Source organism: Hyaena hyaena, unplaced genomic scaffold (genome assembly GCF_003009895.1).
Source record: "Hyaena hyaena isolate Hyena2069 unplaced genomic scaffold, ASM300989v1 scaffold_464, whole genome shotgun sequence".
Taxonomy (NCBI): domain Eukaryota; kingdom Metazoa; phylum Chordata; class Mammalia; order Carnivora; family Hyaenidae; genus Hyaena; species Hyaena hyaena.
Genome location: NW_024081096.1, coordinates 292,221 through 302,284, shown reverse-complemented (window position 1 = coordinate 302,284; position 10,064 = coordinate 292,221). Strand labels below are relative to the sequence as shown.

General features: G+C 38.6%; 1 pseudogene; it reads left to right on the top strand.

Annotated features, from left to right (window-relative positions):
- Positions 1 to 841: 841 nt before the first annotated feature.
- LOC120246312 lies at positions 842 to 1,161 on the top strand (annotated as a pseudogene).
- The last annotated feature ends 8,903 nt before the right edge of the window (positions 1,162 to 10,064 follow it).

Here is a 10,064-nt window from a genome sequence, read left to right as displayed (position 1 = left end):
GGATCCTCTGTCCCCAACCTCTCTCTGCCCCTCCTTTGCTCACAATGTCTCTCTCGAAAAATAAATAAAACTTCAAAAAAAGAAAAAATCATAATGAAAATATATTTATACTGTACTGTATTTATTGACAAAAATCTGCATGTAAGTGGTCCCACGCAGCTCAAGCCAATACTGTTCAAGGGTGAACTGCAATGAATTACAATTCTTTGTTTATGAAGTTCGTTTTGTTCCTGGTATCAGGAACACACTTTGTTATTTTTATAGCTACCACTGATCTGAGGAGCAAGCGATGAGGCCTGGCATAGGTTAAAACACCATAAATTCTATAGTTCTTTAATAAAAAAACAGCCATTTTTCCTGAGTATTTGACAAGTTGCTACAAACCTTTGGCTAATTTCTACAATTACAAAAAATTGATTCTGACATTTTTGCCCATTTTTCATTTGCTTTTACAGGTGGGGAGTTTAAGTTTGGAGTATCCTACTCTGCTATTTTCACTGATATAATATCAGGTCATTTTTGACCCTGATAGTAGCTAGTCTGGGGTTAAAAACAAGGTAGGTGACTAATACAACTTTTAGATCTTTTTGAGATTTAACTGATCAGAAAGTTCGGTTTTGTTTCCAGCAGTCAATTCTCTATAGAATTTCTGTCTTTCAACATCTTGAAAAATCCAGGTTTATGATGGCTGTGCAGTAAATAGATGTCCAAAAATAGGCTGTGCAAATGCTCTAGGCAAGATCAGACCCTGATAAGTTTCACCTCTAATATGATCTTCAATTTTGATTCTTAAATTCTACATAGTTAACTTACTTTCCATGCTGATAGTGCTCTTATAAACATGATGAATATTCCTAAAACCTGCAGACTTTCTGCATGAAGTGTGGCAAGCACCAACCCCACAAAGTGACACAGTACAAGAAAGGCAAATATTCTCTTTATGACTAGGGAAAGTGGCATTATGACAGTAAGCAGAGTGGCTATGGTGGGCAGATTAAGCTGATTTTCCAGAAAAAGGCTAAAACTACAAAGAAGATTGTGCTGAGGCTTGAATGTGTTGAGCTCAACTACAGGTCCACGAGAAGGCTGACTAAGAAGAAATGCAAACATTTTGAACTGGGAGGAGATAAGAAGAGCAAGGGCCAAGTGATTCAGTTCTAGGCTTCATATTTTGTTACATTATGAAGACAATAAAATCCTGAGGTAATGTTAAAACATAGTGAATGTAAATTCTCAGAAATTATTTATACTAACTGAAGTCAGTACAAAAAACCCAATTTATAATAGTATCTAATTTATCATAGTGTCAGTTAGTTATTTCTTAATACAAACTATTTCAGGCAAGATAACCAACATCAGTCCATACTGTTTCCCAGTATGTTAGTACCCTTGGAAGAGACCAGGACAAAGAATTGCTTGGTGAGCATAGTGTAGGATAATGTAGTTGAGTGTTGTTGTAAAATATTTCTTCTAGGCAGGTATCAGAGAGAATTTCCAGCCCTAACTCTGATCCTCATTTGTGAAATATTAATTACAGTACCTGCCTAAAAGTATTTGTGTTAGAATTAAATGAAATTACACACATCTATGAATCATTATATCACTACAAATGACAAAAACGAATTCCATTTTAACTGACAAAAAGAATAACATCATGGTTTACAGAATCCAAGGAATGTTTGAACAACCAAACCATAGAAAGAGCAGAAATGCCATGACTTCCTCCCCATCCTTGTTTGACTTTATTCCATGTGTCAGCTCTCTTCCCTGCCACTGCAGCCTGGCTTTCTTCCCTTACTGAGAAAGGTGGTCACTGACAACTCCCAGGCACTACATTTTATAATGTCAACTCTGACCAAATCAATTGTGGCCAAAAAACTGGGAACATGTAGGAACATGGGCATTTTCCCACAAGAGCTACAGAATTTAAGCTGACAGAGGAATAATGTGACAAATTGTATTATTGACTTATTTGCTCTTCCCTTTCCATGTATATGTATATGTGACTTGAAGTGTCCCTTTCCTTGTTAAGAGTATATATCCCCTGCCCATCAAGGTTAAGCTTAGTCATATGATGTGTTTTAGCCAATGGAGTGAAAGGACATGACATACAACCCACTTGCACAGAAGCTTTAAGAGGTATTGTGATTTTGAGGGTGTCTGGCTGTCTCAGTCCAAAGGGTGTGTGACTCTTGATCTCAGGGTCATGAGTTCAAGCCCCACCTTGGGCCTAGAGATTAAACAAACAAAATTAAAAAAAAAAAAAAAGAGGCATTGTGATTTCATAGCAGCTTTCCCCTGATCCTTGCCATGAGAATGGGCAGGTATCACATAGGACCTGCTTCTTCAGCCTGGAGTCAGGATGAGACAAGACATGGTGCACAGCAGAGCCTTCTAAAAGCCTGAAGCAACACTGTAGGCAACATATTGTATGTACATAATATAAGCAAGAAAGTACTTTATTTTGCAAGCCACTGAACACCCAGTTGATTTTTATATAGCATAATTCAGTGAAAGTTGACAAGTATAAACAGTTCCCAGAAAAAGAGAGGGGAGATGCTGGCTGGTGAAATATTAAATCACTTAAACATTAAGTTACTTAATGCATTCAATAGACTTCCCTGGAGAAACACCAATAACTTCCAACTTTCCAACTCTCACTTTTAGTAGGTTACAAAATATCCTCATAAAGATGAATTATAACAGCTTTCCACTACTGTCTAAAAGTAGAATGTTCCTATGAAAACTGTGTAACCTGAAATGGCATAAACTGAAGAATATCCTCCATTTTCCCGAATTTTATGTTCCATCACTTTGCTTTTACAAAAGACCTATTACATTAGTACCTATTTTCACAAACCAAAAGAAATCTAAAGAGGAGTTTTTACCTGTATGTTGAGAAAAATATGCCATTCATATTTCTTATATTTATCTATTTTATATGCTGTTGCCCCAGTTGGATTTGTGAAAGACTCTGGTCCTATTGGCAACTTATTTATACACAATTCTTTAGAATAGTGCTTGTCTACAAAACAATCCATCTTACCCAGAATTTTACTTCCCTCTAGTTTTAATTTCAGAGGATTCTCCCAATCAGAGGCTTTGCTCCTCTCTCCTCAATCAATATTTTGATTTGGGCATGTCTACCCTCTGCACACTTTCTCTGTAGAATAATATCCACTTACAAAACTCAACCTACCAATATAATATAATAAAACCTCCAAATATATTTTTAGACCACATCTTACTTGTGAGCTCTTTGTTACCTTCTCACTGGACATCTTCACTTGATACCCATTGATATCTCACATACTCATGCCTTTTTCTTCAGATCTGGCTTTTTGTTCTTTTGGTTTGTTGTTGTTGTTGTTGCCTAAACTGCCTACCTTGGTTAGCAACACCTTCATGTATTAAAGTCGCCTATAGCTAAAAGTTTTGCATTCTCCCCTTATGTCTTTGGTACTCCTATCATGTAACTGTTTTAAGTCCTATAGATTCTTTTCTCTACACATCTTCCAATACTATCCTTAGCTGAGTTTACCACACATTTAATTGCTTTTTAAGTTCTAGTCACTATTCTGAATGCTGGAGATAAGGGTTGAATAAGGGTATACTTCCTAAGGCCTAGAACTCACTTTCCAGTCAGGAAGACAAACATACCATTTCACTTACATAATTGGATAAATACTAAGATAAAGCTATAGATAGGAGATCATAAGAAATCAAAGAAATATAGGGGAGGGGCCAAGATGGCAGAGCAGCATGGAAGTTTTTTGCATCTCTCATCCCTGAAATGCAGCTAGATCAACAACCATCTTGCATACCTAGAAAATTGATCTGAGGATTAACTCAACAATCTGCATAACTTGAACCACAGAAGTCAGCAGGTATGTGGCATGGAGAGGTGAACAGAGGGAGAGAGAAACTTCAAAGGATAGGGAGCTGTTTTTGCTTGCAGAGAGAGGATGGAGATGAGGGGAGAGTACAGGAAAGGCACTCCTCCCTCCCTGAAAGCAGCTGGAGAGAAAGAGCAAGAGTGAAAACACCCATAAGGGAATTAACAAGAAAGGGGAAAGGAGAGGGTTTGGATACTATTAAGGCTCTATGAACAGGGGAGTGTAGAGTCTGAAACTCCACAACTCAATACCTGGTGGAGTTCTGGTGGGAATAGCAAATCCCCAGGAGCAGACAGGGAGGTCTGAGGGGTTCTTGGGCCACATGAGGAAAAGTGGTTCCCCTCCTGAGAGGACATTTGGTAGAGGCTGTGTGGCCTCCCCACAGGCAAAGGTCTCAGCAGACCTTGGAGAACAGCCACATTTGCTAGTGTTGGAACAAGGACGTTAAGAACTGGTGAAGCCTGGTGCGAGATGTATGTTGTGATTTACCATAATCCCTGAAACACTGCTGCTATGCAATTACGCAAACTTTTTCTGGGGTGGGCTGGCACCTGGCCTCAGTCTCTGGGCATCTCCAGTGGTGTGGTTGTGTGAACATTCCCAGGATTGTGCTAGCCCTGGCCATTGCTCTGCAAGACCCTCCCCCAGAGGGTTTTAGGGGGTCAAAGCCACAAGACCCTCAGAAGTGAGGGGTTTGGAAACACAGCCCCACCTGAGATAAAACTCAGGAGGGAGGTGTCTCCTGACAGGCTGACAACATGGTCACTGACAGAGTAGAAGCAGGGAGTGGATGGAAACTGGAGACAAAGGAGGGGTGCTGGGTTGCCAGTTGGAGAGAGCACAGAATTCTGATACAAAAACTGTGCAGTTGGGTGACGCCATTTTTACCTCTTCCTTACATGTGCATACATGCCACAAGAGCCACCCCAGTAAATGAAGCACTGCCATCTAGTGGAGAATGTAGCCATTTCACCAAGGCTCATCCAACTGGGCCAACCATGCTCTAGAGGAAAAACACAAGTCTCTTTGGCTACTTACTTTACAGAATATAAAATGCTTCATAGTTTGACTTCTAGGTGAAACTGGTTGTAATTTTAATCATATTCCATTCCATGCACCAGTCCATCTATTCAATTTTTTCTTTTTCTTTTCCTTTCTTATTCTTGAATACAGAAAGAGAAAATTTTTGTAATTTCTGTTTTTATAAAAAAGATTTTTCTTTATTTTTTCTATTGTATTCTTTACTTTTTTGAATTTTTTATTCTATTTTACTTTCATCATTTATTTTATTCTATTTTATTGTATTCATTTTTTAAAAATTTCAAATGTTTCTCCTTTTTCTTTTCTTTCCCCTTTTCCTCATTTCTACCAAGCTTCTTTCAACAATCAGACCATAACACACCTAGGATCTAGTATCCTTTATCTGATTTTTTGTGTTTTTAATTTTAATTTTTAATTTTATTATTTTTCTTCCTCCAAAATGACAAAACAAATTCATACCAAAAGGAATAACAGGAAGAAATGACAGCCAGGAACCTAATCAACACAGGTACAAACCAGATGTCTGAACTAGAATTTAGAATCATGATATTAAGAATACGAGTTGGGGTTGAAAAAGAAAATAGAATTCCTTTCTGTGGATATAAAGGAAGTAAAATCTGTCAGGATGAAATTAAAAATGCATAAACTGAGCTGCAGTCTCAAATGGATGCCACGATAGCAAGGATAGATGAAGCAGAGCAGCAAATCAACGATATAGAGGAAAAACTTCTGGAGAATAATGAAGCAGAAAAAAAGAGAGAAACTAAGGCAAAAGAGCATGATATAAGAATTAGAAAACTCAGTGACTCTTTAGAAAGGAATAATATCTGAATCATAGGGGTCCCAAAAGATGAAGAGAGAGATAAAGAGGTAGAAAGTTTATGCGAGCAAATCAAAGTGGAAAACTTTCCCAACCTGGGAAAGACATGGACGTCAAAATCCAGGAAGCACAGATATCTCCCATTAGATTCAACAAAAACTGACCATCAACAAGGCATATCGTAGTCAAATTCACAAAATACACAGATGAGGAAAGAATCCTGAAAGCAGCAAGGGAAAAAAGTTTTTAACCTACAAGGGAAGACAGATCAGGTTCACAACAGACCTATCCACAGAAACTTGGCAGGTCAGAAAGGAGTGGTAGGATATATTCAACGTGCTGAATCAGAAAACATATGCAGCCAAGAATTCTTTATCCAGAAAGGCTGTCATTCAAAATGGAAGGAGAGATAAAAAGTTTCTCAGACAAACAAAAACTATAGGACTTCATGACCAGTAAACCAGGCCTACAAGAAATTTTAAGGGGAACTCTCTGAGGGGAGAAAAGATGAAACTAAACAAAAAAGACCAAAAGCAACAAAGACTAGAAAGGACCAGAGAATACCACCAGAAATTCCAACACTACAGGCAACACAATGGCAATAAATTCATAGCTTTCAGTACTCACTCTAAATGTCAATGGACTAAACGCTCCAATCAAAAGACATAGGGTAACAGAATGGATGAGAAAACAAGATCCATCTATATGCTGACCTAAAGACACCCTCAGATGTGTGGAGAACAGCCACATTTGCTAGTGTTGGAACAAGGATGTTAAGAACTGGTGAAGCCTGGTGCGAGATGTATGTTGTGATTTACCATAATCCCTGAAACACTGCTGCTATGCAATTATGCTGAAGCAACAGAAAGCAAAATCAAGGAATCGATCCCATTTACATTTGCACCAAAAACCATAAAATATCTAGGAATAAACCTAACCAAAGAGGTAAAAAAAATCTATATACTGAAAACTATAGAAAGCTTATGAAAGAAATTGAAGACACACACATAAAAAAGTAAAATATTCCTTGCTCCTGGATTGGAAGAATATTGTTAAAATGTCAATATTACCCAAAGCAATCTACATATTCAATGCAATCCCTATCAAAATAACACCAGCATTCTGCACAGAGCTAGAACAAATAATCCTAAAATTTGTATGGAACCAGAAAAGACCCCAAATAGCCAAAGCAACCCTGAAAAAGAAAACCAAAGCTGGGAGGCATCACAATTCTGGACTTTAAGTGTATTACAAAGCTGTAGTCATCAAGACAATTTGGTACTGGGACAAAAACAGACACTCAAATCAATGGAGCAGATAGAACATCCAGAACCAGACCCACAAATGTATGGCCAACTAATCTTTGATAAAGCAGGAAAGAATAGCCAATGAAATAAAGACAGCCTCTTCAGCAAATGGTGCTGGAAAAACTGGACAGCAACACGTAGAAAAATAACCTGTACCACTTTCTTACACCATACACAAAAATAAACTCAAAATGGATGAAAGACTTAAATGTAAAACAGGAAGCCATCAAAATCCTAGAGGAGAAAGCAGGCAAAAACCTCTTTGACCTTGGTCACAGCAACTTCTTACTTGACATGTCTCTGGAGGCAAGGGAAACAAAAGCAAAATGAACTATTGGGACCTCATCAAGATAAAAAGCTTCTGCACGGCGAAGGAAATAATCAGCAAAACTAAAAGGCAACTGACAGAATGGGGAGAAGATATTTGCAAGTGACATATCAGATTCAGGGTTAATATTGAAAACCTATGAAGAACTTATCAAACTCAACACCCAAAAAACAAATAATCCAGTGAAGAAACAGGCAAAAGACATGAATAGACACTTGTCCAAAGAATACATCCAGATGGCTAACAGGCACATGAACAAATGATCAACTTCACTCATGATCAGGGAAATACAAATTAAAACCACAATGAGATACCACCTCACATCAGTCAGAATGGCTAAAATTAACAACTCAGGCAACAACAAATGTTGGCAAGGATGTGGAGAAAGAGGAACCCTTTTACATTGCTGGTGGGAATGCAAACTGGTGCAGCCACTCTGGAAAATAGTATGGAGGTTCCTCAAAAAAATTAAAAATAAAACTACCCTATAACCCAGCAATTGCACTACTAGTTATCTATCCAAGGGATACAGGTGTGCTGTTTCGAAGGGGCACGCCAATGTTTATAGTACCACTATCGAAAATAGCCAAAGTATGGAAAGAGCCTAAATGTCCATTGACAGATGAACAGATAAAGATGTAGTATAAATATTCAAAGGAGTATTACTTAGCAATCAAAAAGAATGAAATCTTGCCATTTGCAACAATGTGGATGGAACTAGAGGGCATTATGCTAAATAAGTCAGTCAGAAAAAGACAAATATCATAGGACTTTATTCACATGAGGAATTTAAGATATAAAACAGATGAACATAAGGGAAGGGAAGCAAAACAGGAGGGAGACAAAACATAAGAGACTTTTTTTAAAATGATTTTTTTAAACTTTATTTATTTTCAGAGAGATAGAAAGAGCAAGCAGGGGAGGGACAGAGAAAGAGAGAACAGAATACCAATCAGGCTACATGCACTGTCAGCGCAGAGCCCAATGCAGGGCTTGAAGCCGTGAACTGTGAGATCATGATGTGAGCTGAAACCAAGAGTTGGATGCCCAACTGACTGAGCCACCCGGGTGCCTCAAAACATACGAGACTCTTAAATACAGAGAACAAACTGAGGGTTGCTGGAGGGCCTGTGGGTTGGGGGTGGGGTGGGCTAACGGGTAAGGTGCATTAAGGAAGACACTTGTTGGGATGAGCACTGGGTGTTATACATAGGGGATGAATCACTGGAATCTACCCCTGAAAACATTGTTACACTATATGCTAACTTGGATGCAAATTAAAAAAAAAAAAAGAAATCAAAGAAAGAACACTGCCCCTAAACTAGCAGTTTTTGGAAGGTAGAATCTTGAGCTGAGTAAGGATGACATGGAGCAGAGCAAACTGAGCTGGAAAATATAGGGGGAGAGAACTGCCTTAGCAAAGAATGTAAATAGTGGTAGTCATGTAGGAAATGTTAAAAATTGAGGCTACAGAGGTTAAGCAGAAACCAAATCACGTAGCCTAGATTTAATTAAGGAACTTAGTCTTATAATAGTTTCAAAATGGAATAAACAAAGCCCCTCAGAATTCAGTGAGTGGTGGGGGGAGGGAGACAATTGGAAGGCCAATTGCACTTCAAGGTTTTGGTTCTTTTTTTAAAATTTTTTTAAATTTTTGTTTATTTCTAGGAGAGAGAGAGAGACAGCATGAGCAGGGGAGGGTCAGAGAGAGAGGGAGACACAGACTGGCAGTCAGCACAGAGCCTGATGCGGGGCCCGAACCCACGAACCGCGAGATCATGACCTAAGCGAAAGTCGGACGCTCAACCGACTAAGCCACCCAGGCGCCCCTCAAGGCTTTGGTTCTGATACCTGCTTCAATCAGAGTAGCCCAACTAACCTTTATACCATCAATTGCAAATACTTCCCTTAACCTAAAGGTGTTGGGTGCTTAGGAAAACTGTGTAAATAAAAAGAGAGGATACCTTTGGCCTGGAAAGCTTGAGGACTGAACAGTTTAAGAACTCTGCTCTGAGGGCAAAGCATAAGATGAGACATTGTTATTATTTCTGCATGGCTTTTTATGACTTTTTCATGGTTCACATCCAATCAGTACTATGTACAAAAAATACTTCCTAGGAATCTACTGTGAACAATTGTTTTCCATCAAGTCCAAAGAACCTTTGGAGGGATTGTTACCACAGCTTAAGAGCTTTCCTTGAAGGTCTATTCTACCAAGAAAAACACTGTTTTTGCTTCCCTTCCTTAATTCAACTGTGGGAGAAAACCAAATTAATTAAGCACATTTTTTCAGCTCTGAGACAGATGTCAGTTTATTTGGGAAGCAGTAAGCAGAGGAGGAAGGACTTGTCTCCTTCTCCTCATTAAAGTTCTCAAGATCCAAGCACTACGTAAGACTTATGTGACTGCAAAAGATAGCCACTGGCTCCTTTTGGGTGAAAGCTTAGCTCCTAGAGCAACTAGAGTTCTCCAGGTAAAGCTGGAGTAATCCAGCAACAACACTTACTGAGGGCTTCATATGTTTCAGGCACTGTATGTGTAAGATTAACTCACTAATCTTACAACAAAGCTATGAGATAGGTATTGTGTGATCCTCCTCTTATTGATGAGGAAATTCAGGTACAGAAATTAAGGAACTTAACTCATTCAAGATATCTAGGTGGTAAGTGGCA